We start from the raw sequence: 13,944 nt of genomic DNA, 5'->3' as shown, positions 1-13,944 counted from the left end.
TTGTGGCCATGGTATCTGATCTCTATTCTTCCCCTTCTCTGTTCTCTGGGCTTAGTATTCCACTGGTCTCATCTGCCTCATATCAAGTTGACTCCATCTTTTCAAGTCCACTTGAAGACTAGCTGGACTTCTCTGTTGTTATTTAGTAGTTGTTATGTCCAACTCTTCATAACCCCATGGACCATAACACACCAATATTGTCCATGGGATTTTCTTGGCAAGGCTCTGGAATGGTTTGCCATTTTCTTCTCAGGGGAACTCCATTCTATGAGGATATAATAATTAGAAAGGTACTCCCAGAAAAGGGCAGACTGACAGCTATTTAGTAATAACTAGAGCCTAAAAGTCATCTCAAAAAGTAAAGTGGCTAACATTTTCTTAACTTCTGTGTCTGAGATTGAGGTAACTTTTCTTTGTCCCAGATAACTATTTAACCTGAGGTTAGAAAGTCCCAAGATTTTCCCTTCTGGTTTGGAATGCAAACAAAGGCAAGTGACAGAGCCTTATGGACTCCCTAGATCAGTGGTTCTCAAACTTTTGTTCTCAGTATCTTCATGTTAAAAAAAATTATTGAGGATCTGTTCAAAGAATTTTTATTCACATGGGTTATATTTATAACTATTTACTATATTAGAAATAAAAAATAATTTTGAATTTGTAGACCCTCTGAAAGGGTTTCAGAAACCCCAACAATTCTTTGGACTACACTTTGAGGACCACTGCCCTAGATGAAGGTCCATCCAAGGAGACTGAGATTGAATGGTCAGATAAGTAGGAGGAAAACCAGGATAGAGTAGTATCATGAAAACCTAGAGAACAGAGAATATTAAGAAGAGGATTGTCAATAGTCAAAGGCTACATAGAGGTTAAACAGGAGGATTGAAAAAAGGTTTTTAGGTTTAGCAATTAAAAGATCATTAGTAACTTAATTAGTACAAAATTTAGATATGATGTTGGGCAGTTTTATAATTTCCAAAAATTCATTCTCATCAACTTTTTTTTTCCTTTTCAATTCTAGATGGTTAATTGGCTCTTGGGAGTACCTGTTCAAAATACATGTGCTAATGGAATAACTCTGAATTTTCCATACAAATGCTTATCATAAAAATATGGATTGCACATGTTTTACCTATATCGAGATGGCTTGTTGTCTAATAGAGGGGGAGAGGGAAGAAAGGGAAAAAAATCTGAAACACAAAATTTTGCAAAGGCATATGTTGAAAACTCTCTTTGCATGTAAGGAAAAGTAAAATACTATTTAAAAATACAATTTAAATACTATTTAAAAACAAAAACCCAAATGCTCATCATAGTTTGAAGAATGGGTTTTCTAAATCCATTCATTTTTCCTGTGTGGATTGTTAGGTAAAACTTTTTTCCTCACTTAATAAGATTTGTGGTTTTGCTGTAGAATAGGACTTGAAGCATAATGTCACCTTCAAACAGGAGCATCAGAAGATTGAATTCTTATAATAGGAAATTCCTCTTTCTTTGGATTCTGTATCCCTTGGACATCCTCCATGACACTCGTAAACATCTTTGGCACACATATATCTTTATGTTTTATGCCTCACTTGAAACTGATACTCAGAATTGTTAAAAAAATTATTTCTATGATTGTACATAGTAAGGAATATCATATGATTTTAACATATTCATAGGAGACATTTTTGGAAGAAAACCTTTCATGTTTCTTTTTTCTCTACCAGACCAAATGCATTTGATGATGCAAGTGGGATCTTTTATACTCCATATCTTTTATTCTATTTTTAATTTTGATAATGTGGTTAGTGGTAGAAAACAATTTCATAGTATAGCCTTGGGCTGCTCAGACTCCAAAGCACATCAATTTTGGAGGACTTCTGTGGGAACTTTGTAAGGACTTTGGCTTATAAAAGCCTTTGTAAGACCTTCTAAGGATCATAGGGACACTGGAGGATTTTAAGGAGGAAAGAGAATCCAGAGACTGTACTGTTAACAAGAAGCTCAGTTTATGTTGAGATACCAGCAGAATTTGATGAAGAGACATTTATCCAAGTTTTGTGGTTAAAAAAAAGGCAGGAAGAAAGATAAAATCTAGACACAAACCAATGAGTGCCTGAACCAGAAAATGAAAAGAGAAAAAAAAAAGGAAGGATATAGCAGGAAGAGACTGGAGCTGAAACCAACCTGAACAGCGATTAGCAGTTATAGCAGTTGGTGAAAGGAATTCTTATTCTCATCATCAGTATCAGCCCATCTTTCTTTTTCCTACATGAGGTGACCTCAGTTGTGAGCTTTAAAACAGATTTCAATATTCTATATAAATGTTTATATTTCTATATTACTTGATCATGCTAATTATATGAGTTTTAAGAGTGATTTTTTCTAAGTCTATGAATTTGGGATTTTGGGGTTTCTAAGTCTATGAATTACTATTTGGTGAAGATGCTAGCTCATGGGAGAAAAACTTTTACTAGTTTACTCTGGATGGGGAATGAGCTAATTCGAAAAAGGGGGGTTGGAGGGGCTAGAGAGACTGGCCATTGAGTCATTTAGCAGGTATGGAGCACTATACTGATGCAATCCTCAGGCCAATTTCATGGGTTTTCTCTTTCCTGCATGGCTGTGTTCATTTGATAAGGCAAGAACTGTTGTAATCTTCCTATTAAGGAGAGAGGTTTTTGCCCTTTATTGCCCTAACTGGGGCTGCCATCACATGCTCCATTAACTCATGACCTCGTAGTTGTTTCTGTCCAAGCTATGTCTACTGGATTAGGATGCATCCTTCTGAACTTCAAAAAAACAGCAACAAGAGAATGGGCTGCCAGACATCCCAGAGACAGAGTCCAGACTGGTATTTGTTGTTTGACTGTGTAACTCTATGGAGTGACAGATCTAATCCAGCTGTGATATGAGCCCTTCCCACTATTAAAAAATCATCCTCCAAGATGGCAGGTCCTGTACAAGGGAAGGACTCCTTCATCGGCTATATCACATTCAGAAGTGATTTTGTTTAAGCCCACTCTCTCAAAGGACTAAGCAGGGGAGAGTACAACCTTAGATATTGGGCAGAGAATGCTTGTACAATTTCTATTCTCTTTTTTGAATATATCCAGTAAAAGCTAATTGATGTTAAATGAAATAGGTATTAGTGGTTGATATGCCAGAATGGGAGTTTGGTTGAGCTGATGAATTAGAGAAAGATGTCCCCAACCTCTCAGGAGTATTCCTATAAATACGAGCAGTGACCACTGCTCTATCCTTGTTCAAGTAGGTGACTCATCAATGTGACTAATTATTAAGTTAAAGTTGGAAGAAGGATCTTCAAAACTTTTTTTAGCTACATATACAATTATGGCAATTTCTGGAAATTCCAGTAGGCTTTTGAACCCAGAGATAAATTAATAAAATAATGGTCTAATCAACCAGGCCAAGTTGTTGTTTTGGTTATTCAACACAGTCTTCACACAATCCCCAGATCAGCAATCTCTTGCAAGGGCCTACTCACCATAGCTGTTAGGCTTGGAGACTACAATGATCTCCAACTGGTTCTACTTGGAACTTGTACAGGTTGGTCCCATCCCAAAACAATTAGGAAAGAACAAAATTAAAAGCCACCAGGGGGAGTACATGAAAGAAGCCAAGATCCCTCCAGCTCCAAATAATGACAGCTAAGACAGCTGCAATCCTGCACCTTCCTTCCCCTTCTCCCCACTCAAGCTTTCAGCAGAGTAGCCTGGCACACAGCACAGCTAGCTGGCCAATCTAAGATTTTCTGGGGCTAATGTAACTCTTTCTTTTCACAGTATGTGGGCTTTTTTCCACTTACAGTTAATATTAGTCTCTCTATGTCTGGGGAATGCTCTGGACTTAAGCACTTTGGAAGGTTATGAAAATAATATCCTTTGTCTCCTTAGTTCTGGTTCTGACTCCCTAGCTTCTACTGTGGAGTAAATTACATCTTGCCCCTTTAAAGATTTCTGTGCATTGGTTCCCTCTTGTCCCCGCGCCCTCCCCTTTCTCATTTCAAGTATTTAACAACCAACAAGCTGAGAGTCCATGGCAAAAATAATAATAATAATAATAATAATAATAATAAAAATAACATCTTAATTAGTGCAGTGGCTGAACATAAGTAAGTTAGCTGCTTGGAACAGCATCCATAAGGGTTTTATAACTTTAGCTTTTCTCCCTTTTATTCTTCCTCTTACAAATTAAAGAATAGAAGCAGGAAGTGACTGATGGATGAATAAACAAGTGCAGAACTATCCTTTAGGGTGAAGGGATGGAGGTAGAGAAAGGGTTTGACCATCTCACCCCACTGCCGTCTGGTTCTGTTGCTTGGATCTAGTTAGCAGCTCTGGTTTGATCTCATCCATAGCTCCCAATCTGATCATCTAGTTTACCCTCCTCTCCCTGCTAAATTGACAGTCCCAGGAGGTAGATATCTCTGTGTGGCAATAGAAACAGGATGGGTGGATTAAAGTTCTTATAAAAGGGAGGCAAGGATGGATTGATTAAAGTTCCCATTCCACATCCCTGGCCACTCAGCTCACGGCTGAGATGATGCAAGATGGTGTTCAGGGGAGGTTCTGTTTTGAGCTGTCTCACAAAGTGTCTCCTTTGGAGCCATCCTCTTGGTTTCATTCAAGATCAATTGTAAAACTGCAAAATTTATGGAACTCTAGGTATATTCTACTTGGCTCTAGACTCACCAAGGTTAGCTCAGCGGTATTGAATGATTTATTTAAGTCATCCACTTAATTAAAGTGCTAAAGTACCTTGACATCTTAACCAGATGAAACCAATCAAACACAAACATAGACCTTCTTCTATATCAATCATAGGTTTTAGATTAAATGTGAAAAGTCCCCAAGACTGTAAGGATGCTGCAAAGCAATTGCACTGGCTAAACCAAGAAAGACTAGTCATGCTCCCAGAGGCAATCTTTAAATTATCAAGTTACTTTAGGACCTTTAGAAGTGCTAGAACGCATGGTGTTGTTGGTCCTTGGTTCTCAAAAAGGACTATGACCTCAGGGAGGGGTGCCACAATATACAAGTGAGTGGGATTTAAATGAAGGAGGGCTTCACCAATCTCACTTTCTCCTCTGGAGCCATCTGGATTCAGTGGTAAGATGGCAGGAAAGATTCAACAAGCAAAAGTTTTACAATTTTCTCACTTGCCTTGGAGCTTGTACAGGTTGGTCCCATCCCAAAACAATTAGGAAAGAACAAAATTAAAGAAGACTGGAGATGGTCCCTAGATGCAGTGGGAGACCTTCACCTATTTAAGATAAGCTCTTTGACTGATCTCACTTTGAGTCAATATCCATTTAGTGAGAAAGGCTGGGTAAGAATTGAGGCAAAGAATGGTCTCTTTTTTTTTTTTTTAACCTAATTAAAAAAAAATCCACTTTGAGAAAGAGTTTCTGCCCCAACAGAAACCATTGTTATTCACATTCACTCGGGTGGATCAGGGCCCAAACAGTGATCAACTGGGAATTGGCCGAACTTAACTGTAAGCCAATCAAAGAGAGTCAAAGTGATTTGAATTTAAGGCATGGTTTTAAAGAAAAAAATCTTAACAGGTAACCCCTAGATGTTTTGTGAGGTTTTAGCGTTTTTAAAAAAATGTGTATTTTATATATATATATATATATATATTTTCCTTTGGTGCCTTTGGGGATCTGAAGATAAGGGGATGATACCCTATGAGAAAGGGAGAGAAGGAGGGAGGAAGGAAGGAACTGTGTTTTCCAACTGACCAGGTTCACACGTAGCATTCCCATCAAAGTCCCTGAAGAGGAAGGAGATGCCATCTTGTGAGAGTTAGCCTTGGTTATTGGGAGCTGAGTTATAGAGAAATAAAAGACTCAGGGAGCCCAGATGAGTGACCTGCTTAATTACTACACTGAATTCAGAGACAGAACTATAAAGACATGTCAAGAAGAAAACGGGAGCTATCTCCTACAGTATCAGAGGTGAGAGCTGCCTGACAGACCATAAGAAGATCGGTTCTAGAAGAATTCAGCTCTCTTGAAAGGGGAGTTGTTCCCTCAAGTCATCTATGAGAGGCTGCCCCAAGCTTGTGGGGGAAATTTTTTTGCTTTTATTCCTATAATGTTGCCTCCCTGTATTTGCTTTGAGCTAATTATATCAATTTGCTTATTGAGGCTTGTAAACTATAGTTTTAGATTTGTGGGTAACCATTCCCTCAGAAACCCAATCTTCAATCTCTGAGGGATATGAGGCAGGGAATATCTATCTACATTTATACATATACATATATATATATATATATATATATATATATATATATATATGAATTTTATAGGAATTAATTTTAATTACATAATACATATATACCTATACATATATGTAGTTATATATAGTAAATATATAATATGTATATGTGTGGATTCTAGTTACAGATTCTAGTTATGGTCCTGTCACTCATTTGCTGTGGCTCTCAGAGCAAATGAATGAGGGGGCCATATCTAAAATCCAGGGCTTTTAAGTCCCATTGTTCTTTCCTTTTACCTTTTGTTTTGCACCTCCTCCAACTTGAACATTTTTTTATCAGGAAGAGGGTGACCCTAACTCCATGACTTAGTTCTATAGCATTAGGAATCTGGTTTGTAATAGTATAGAGAACTAGTTAAACCAATCAATCATAGCTGAACTGATCTTCCCCACCCTCTATTCTCCAGAAGATGAGGCTCTCTTTTGAGAAATCTCAACTCTTTGAGTCTCTATTATTCCTTGAACCCATTGCTTCTTAGTCTCAAGCTTTATCTCCACTGACTGAGAAGAAACAGATAGAAATGACCATCCTATTTAAAACACTGATTTCTTCTTGCTGTAGTAAGCAGCAGTATGTTCAAGGCCCAGATGTGAATGTGAGACCAAAAATATTAACTAAGACAAAGAGTAAAGAAATGCACATCAGAAAATGCTGCAGTCTCAAGGGACTGTAAACCTGCGTTAGATCTGCAGGACCGATGTAGCACTTTTTTACCTGAGACTGTCCTTTTTGTCAGCCAGCCAACCAAATTCTGCAGTGAATTTATCTGCAAAGTTCCATTTACAGCTTTATGATTGCAGGGAACTCAGAGAATGTCTTCTTCCCCTTCCCTGCTTTGCATGGTTCACTTGCTGCACAAAACCAACCAAAATACAGAAGTTTCCTGATTCCTGTCTGTGACACTGCTTTCTGTCAGCAGTAATGACCAACCACTAGCCCCACTTTCTTGCTCTGCTCCAAGGAGGAAACAATGGCATTTGAGCATGATTCATCACATTTCATGAAGGAATAGAGGTTTAAGGAACACACACACACACACAAAAAAAAAAAAAAAAAAAAAAGAAAAGAAAAAAAAAGACATCCACAGGAAGCCAATACTTAGGGAATGCATTTGTCTGCTCAGGCAGCGGAGCAACAGAAGTTACAATGCAGACCTCAGGTGCATCCAGCAATGGGATGGATGGGAGGAGAATAGAAAATAGAAAATACTCATGTTCTCTGTGGTTTTTGTAAATGTAAGTCTGCATTACAAGATCATGCATGCACTTGCAAATCTGCCCAGTTTAGGACAAAGAAGAGTAAAATTCCACAAAGCAAACAAGAAGAGCAGTAGCTCAGCACAGCTCAGCAGTAACAGGGAGTGCTACACAAGAAGTCTTTGGCAATACTAGGGGAATCTTTACTGAGGACATGAACATTCATGAGGTTTATTGCTTGCCAGCAGATGTTCTGACTGTCTATTTTCAGTACATTCCTTTCTAGGCTAATTTTTCTTTTCTCTTTTCCTCTTTTCCTTGCTTACTATTTTTAGAAAAGCAAACAAACTTAGCACACAAAAAAGACAAAAGAAACAAGCTCTCAACCATATAACTTTGTCCAGAAAGCAGAAAATAACTTAGAGAAAAAAGAGACATATATGGAGCACCTCACCCCAAACAAAAATATCTTTGCCAGAGAGATAAGGAAACTTCTCTTTGCATGAGTTCCTTAATAAGATGTTTTAGGGATCAAATTTCTTAAAAAGAGAAATCTACTACAGTACTACTATAATAGTTGCATTAGAGCAGTTTAATCTATTTTAAAAAATGTTCTCTTGCTCTATCCTTTTTCCTTCTTCCTCCTCAATTTCTGGTCTTTTTTTTTTTTCATTCATCCAGTGCCCACTTTATTAAATCTCTATTATATGCAGAGCACTGTGCTACATTTTGGAGATAAAAATGAAAATAAGACAGTTATGGTCTTTATGGAGTTTCAACTAGTAGGAAGGCTACAACATATACAAAAATACATAGTGACAGGAAGGAAGCAAACATTAAATGCTAAGAGCTTTATGTATATTATCTAATTTGATATTCATAATAATTCTGGAAAGTAGGTACTAATAGCCCCACTTTATAGTTGAGGGAATTGAGGCAAATTGAAGTTAAGTAGTTTGACCAAATTCATACAGCTACTAAAAGTGTCTGAGGTAAAACTTGAATTCAAGTTTTCCTGGCTCCTGGCCTAGTACTTTTATCTTCTGTATCATCTAGCTACCTCTGAGAATACAGAATAGAGCATAATTAGAGCATAAGGGAGGTGTCCAGTTTTTTGTAAGGTCTGAAGAAGAATCATTTCTGTTTGGAGGAATCAGAGAGGCCTCTAAAGAGCATGCAACTAAAGCTTAGTTTTGAAGAATGGTTTTAAATTTTTAATTAATTAATTAGTTTAATTAGTTCCAGACATTGGGGATACATGAGAAAAACCCTGATGTATCTAAGAAATAAAGCCCACATGGGAAGACAGGAAAGGAAAAATAACTATAAAACTAAGATGGTATCACATCTTGGAGAGCCTTGAATATTAAACTAAGGAATTTGGAGTTTCTTTAGTGGGCAATAGGAAGACGTTAAAGAATTGTTCTTGTTGAATTCTTTCAGTCATGTCTGACTCTTTGAGGCTCCATTTGGCGTTTTCTTGGCAAAGATAATGAAGTGATTTGACATTTCCTTCTCTAGCTCATTTTATAGATGGGGAAATTGAGGCAAACAGGATTAAGTGACTCTCAGTTTAGAAGTCTCTGAGACCAGATTTGAACTCAGAAAAATGACTCTACCTGCCACAGGTCCAGCATTCTATGCACTTTGGTGCCACCTAGATGCCTTAAAGACTTTTTCGAAGAGAAATCCTATTTGGATTTATCTCTAAGAAATATTAAGCTGGTAGCCATGTGAAAGATGTATTGGAAGGGCAAGAGAATGGAATTGCAATAGGAAATGACACATAGGAGACTTTCAGTGGTAGAGTAGGTGGTAAGTAGTGCAATGATAAAGGAATGAGAGAGAGAGAGAGACAGATTATAGGTGATATTGCAGAGGCTGAATCAAAAGCACTTGGCACTTGATTAGAGATAGGAAGTGAAGGAAAATGGAGAGCCAAAGATAATATTGATGTTTTATGCATGAGTGACTGAGTGAATTATAGTGCCAAGCTTGGAAGAAACAAGGAAGACAGGATGAAGGACCAATTTGGGGCAAAAATTGCTAAGTTTTGTTTTGGCCATATTGAATTGGAGGTTCCAGCTCAACACGCAACTGAAGGTGTTTAGATGGTACAAAATGAAAAGTGAAGGTCTGGAACTTAGCTAGAGATATAAACTAGGGTTTATATCTCTAAAATGCTATGTTGTGATCCACATTCAGTCCTCTCTCTGGATGCAGAAGACTCTCTCCATCACAAGTCTATTGGAACTGGCCTTCCAATAGAAGGTGGTAACTGAAGCCAGGAAAGTGAAATAGATTTACGAGAAGACTCAAAAGAGAAACTTTAGAATTCTTAAAGTTTTTAGATAGGGTACAATGGATAGGCACATTGTCCTGGAGTTAGGAGGAGCTGTGTCTAAATCCAACCTCAGATAGTTGACACTTAATAACTATGTGAGCTTGAGCAAGACATTTAGTCCCAATTCCTTGCACATAAAAAGAGAGAAATTTTCAGATTTAGAACAGGAAGAAGGTAGAACATCATGGAAGACATGGGGAGAAAGATTTAGAACTAGAAAGAGATTTAGCCACTTTATTTTACATATGGAGAAACTGAGATTCAGGTGATATGATTTGCCCAGTCAATGAGTCAATAAAATAAATTTAAGCAACTATGTTGAGGGTAATAGGGATACATAGTCAAGATTTAGTTCCTAAGCTCACACGGGAAGACAATATGCAAACAATTAAGCATAAACCAAATATATGTGGAATAAATTGGAGATAATCATATGAGATATATATATATATATATATATATATATATATATATATATATATATATATATATATATAGGATATATTGGAGATAATTGCAATGAGTGGCATAATCTTGATTTGAATTCAGGTCCCTTAATCCCAATCCTTTAGCATAGAAGTTTGGGAAAGCATCTCAACAGGAGCTTAGTACGATCCTTAAGACTTAATTGTTCAACAAGATTTTGTGATGATCAACTATGATGGACATGGCTCTTTTTTAACAATGAGGTGATTCAGGCCAGTTCCAATAGATTTGTGATGGAGAGAGCCTTCTGCATCCAGAGAGAGGATTGAATGTGGATCACAAAATAGTATTTTCACCTTTTTTGTTATTGTTTGCTTCATTGTTCCTTGAAAGGGACATCCTTCTTCTATTTGGTTAATCATAGGCTTATTTACTCTTTGAAGAGCATGAGAAAACAATCAGTAATTCTGGAACCAATCCCTATCTAAGCTTAAAACTAGAAACTAGGCTTAGAAAAATGCTGCAGAATCAGCCTGTTATCCCCAACCAAAACATGGCAATGAACAGTTTATGGAAGGCATCCACGAGTAGCCCTTGTCCTTTTCCTACAACATATTAAGTTAATCCTTGAAGAAAAAAATCTAAGTATTCAATAAGGATCTTTTGTGTAGATCTCTAACTGTTCCAAGAACAGTAGAAAAACATCAAATGTCTTCAAGGCCAGACGGACTGAAATAGAAAGAGACATGCTACAACAAAGGATTCTTTCTCTAACTCCTGATCATTATTTTGAAAAGAATGATTTTTTTTCTCTCTCTCCCTTAGAAAGGAGTTCAGAAGACACTCTTGACATCCTCTCCTACCCTAATCTTTTTCTTTTTTTCTGATGCCAAAAGGCTCAGAAACTCTTACATTTTTGCTTAATTGGAAATTTGAATATATAACACAGTCGTTAACAAAAAAAACCCTTTGGTTTTTTAGATGTAATCTTTCATATAGAATGATCCCTTCTTAGTTTTAAAAAAAGTAAACAGTGTGATATTACATTTTCGTTGTACATGGAAATGATATCTTTTGTGATCTTTTTGTATTTAAATTAAAAATGAATTTTTAAAAATTAAATATATTTTATTTCCCCCTAATAAATGTTTAAATGATTTTTAAATATTTGGGTGCTTTAAAGTTTTGAGTTCAAAATTCTATCCTTCTCCTCCCTCGTCCCTGAGATGGTAAACAATCAGATATAAGTTATTCATGTGTAATTGCATAAAACATTTCCATATTGTCCCTATGGCTTCAATTATCATGTCTTTACTGGTCATTTCCACATCTACTTATCCAGCCAGAGTTTCAATCTTATATCAATAACTGCCTAGTGAACTTTTTGAATTGGTAGTCTCATAGGCATATCATACTCAGTTTGTCTAAAACACAACTCACCATCATTTCCTCCAAACCCTCCCCTGTTCTGAACTTTCATTATTGCTATCTATCCTTTTAGTCACTCAGGCTTGGAACTTCAATATCATCTTTCGCTCCTCACATGAAGTGAATTCCATATATCCTATAAATTTTCTTCTAACTTCCCTGGTATGTGTCCCTTTCTTTCCACTCATACAGCTACTATCCCAGCACATGCTTTTTATCACTCTTCACCTGGACTATTGAGATGGCCTTCTATTTTGGTCTCCTTTCCCAGGTCTCTTCTCATTCCAGTCCATCTGATCAGCCTGAGTGATTTTCCTGAAGCAAAAGTTTGAATACATCATAAGTTCCAATGATTCCCTATTATCTCCAGGATCAAATATATTTTAAAAATCTTTCATAAATTGACCGCTTCCTATCTTTTTAGTCTTCTTATACTTTACTCATCTCTTTCTTTTCCTTCCTTCCTTCCTTCTCTCTTTTCCTTCCTTCCTTCTTTCCTTCCTTCCTTCCTTCTCCCTTTCTCTTTTTCTTTCTTTTTCTCTTTCTTTAATTCTCTCTTCCTTTTTTTCTCTCTTTCTTTCCCTTCCTCCTTCCCTACCCTCCCCCCTCTCTTTCAACTGGGATTAAGTGACTTGATAAGGATCACACAACTAATAAGTGTCCAAAGCTGATTTGAACTCAGTACTCTTGACTCTGGTGACGGTGATCCATCTAATGAACCACTTAGCTGTCCCTATTCATCTCTTTCACACTTTAGTGACACTGGCCTTATTGCTGTACCTCCTAGAATACATTTCATCTCCCAACTCTATTTTGGGGGCTTTTTACTGCCATGCCTGTAATGATTCCTCCTCACCTCCATCTTGTAGCTTCCTTAAAGTTTTCTTTCTTTCTTTTTTTTTTTAAGTTAAGCAATTAATTATTTTTTCTACTTGAGTATTTTTCTAGTTAGATGTAGAGATAATTTTTAAGATTCATTTTTATAATGGCTTTTTATTTTCAAAATATATGCAAAGATAGTTTATAACATTTACCTTTGCAAACACTTATGTTTCAGAATTTTCTCCCTCTCTTCCCCCCACCCTTTCTCTAGACAGCAAGTAATCTTCTTATGTTAAAGGTGCAATTATTGAAGTTTTCTTAAAGTCAAAAGATTGAATTCCACCTTCTACAAGAAGCCTTTTTCTTTAACCTCCCTCACCTATTACATTCCATTTACAATAGTCTACCTCTAGCTTTTGCTATCAGTCTATCTCTATTTTGACATCTCTCTATATCTAAAGATAGATGATGGTAACCTGGACAACAGGAAACATACTTCTAAAGATAGAGATCAATGGCTGTAGACAGAAAGACATATACATATATACATATAATACAAATACATGTATATTCACATATATCTACATCTGCATACATACATACATACATACCTATATATTTTTCTGATAAAAATGGCAAATGAATGACTCCAATAAAGCTCTACCCAAGTGGGTTTAGGGGGTTTTTTTTGGTGATGTTCAAATGTTCATGAAAATTTCCTTGATAAATACTCTTGAGAGATCTGTTGTGCATATATATCTATCTTGTAATTACATATTTATTTGGATGTTATATTCCCATCTTTCATTAGAATATAATGTCCTTGAGTGTAGGGCCCATATTTTTGTTTTTTACCTTTCAATCCCTCAAACTTAGAACAGTATCTTACATATAGGAAGTACATAAAAATGCTAATTGATTGACAGCTTTTCCTTGTGTGAGTTAAATCATTCCAAAGACCTACTACTTTCAGCATTGAATGACTAGTCCAATTCTTCTGGAAAGTGTCCAGGAAATCCCCAATCCACTGTACTGAGTTGGGAAAATGCTGCAGTGATATTGGTCCAATGGGACCATAGGAAAAGTATCTTTATTTGCTTTATCTGAATCTGGGACCTCCACACTCCTACCACAGAGGCAGCTGGTAACTCAGTGGATAGAGCACTGTGTCTGAAGTTAGGAAGACCTGAATTCAAATCCAATTCCAGATACTTCCTAGCTGTGTGACCCTTGGCAAGTTGTTTAACTTCTGATTTTCTGACAAAATGGATCTAATGAAGAAGAAAATGCAAACTACTTTTTTATCTTTGCCAAGAAAACTTTAAATCAGATCTTAAAGGGTTAGATGTGACTGAAATAACTGAACAAAAATAATAGCAACACCTTCCAAGAAATAAGAACATGTTTTGGCCTCTACTTCTGTGCCCAATATTTTCTCTA

At 36.6% G+C, this 13,944-nt stretch overlaps 1 non-coding gene across 1 annotated transcript in view; it reads left to right on the top strand.

The window, feature by feature from the left end:
• The first annotated feature begins 1,338 nt into the window (after positions 1-1,338).
• Positions 1,339-13,944, top strand: part of LOC105749808 — a 94,294-nt gene continuing 81,688 nt past the window's right edge. Inside the window, exon 1 of the transcript XR_004232942.1 lies at positions 1,339-2,259. This is a non-coding gene — a transcript (uncharacterized LOC105749808). The remainder of the gene's footprint in view (positions 2,260-13,944) is intronic.

The sequence above is a fragment of the Sarcophilus harrisii genome, chromosome 3, assembly GCF_902635505.1.
Source record: "Sarcophilus harrisii chromosome 3, mSarHar1.11, whole genome shotgun sequence".
NCBI lineage: Eukaryota > Metazoa > Chordata > Mammalia > Dasyuromorphia > Dasyuridae > Sarcophilus > Sarcophilus harrisii.
This window is presented reverse-complemented; position numbering and strand designations above follow the sequence as displayed.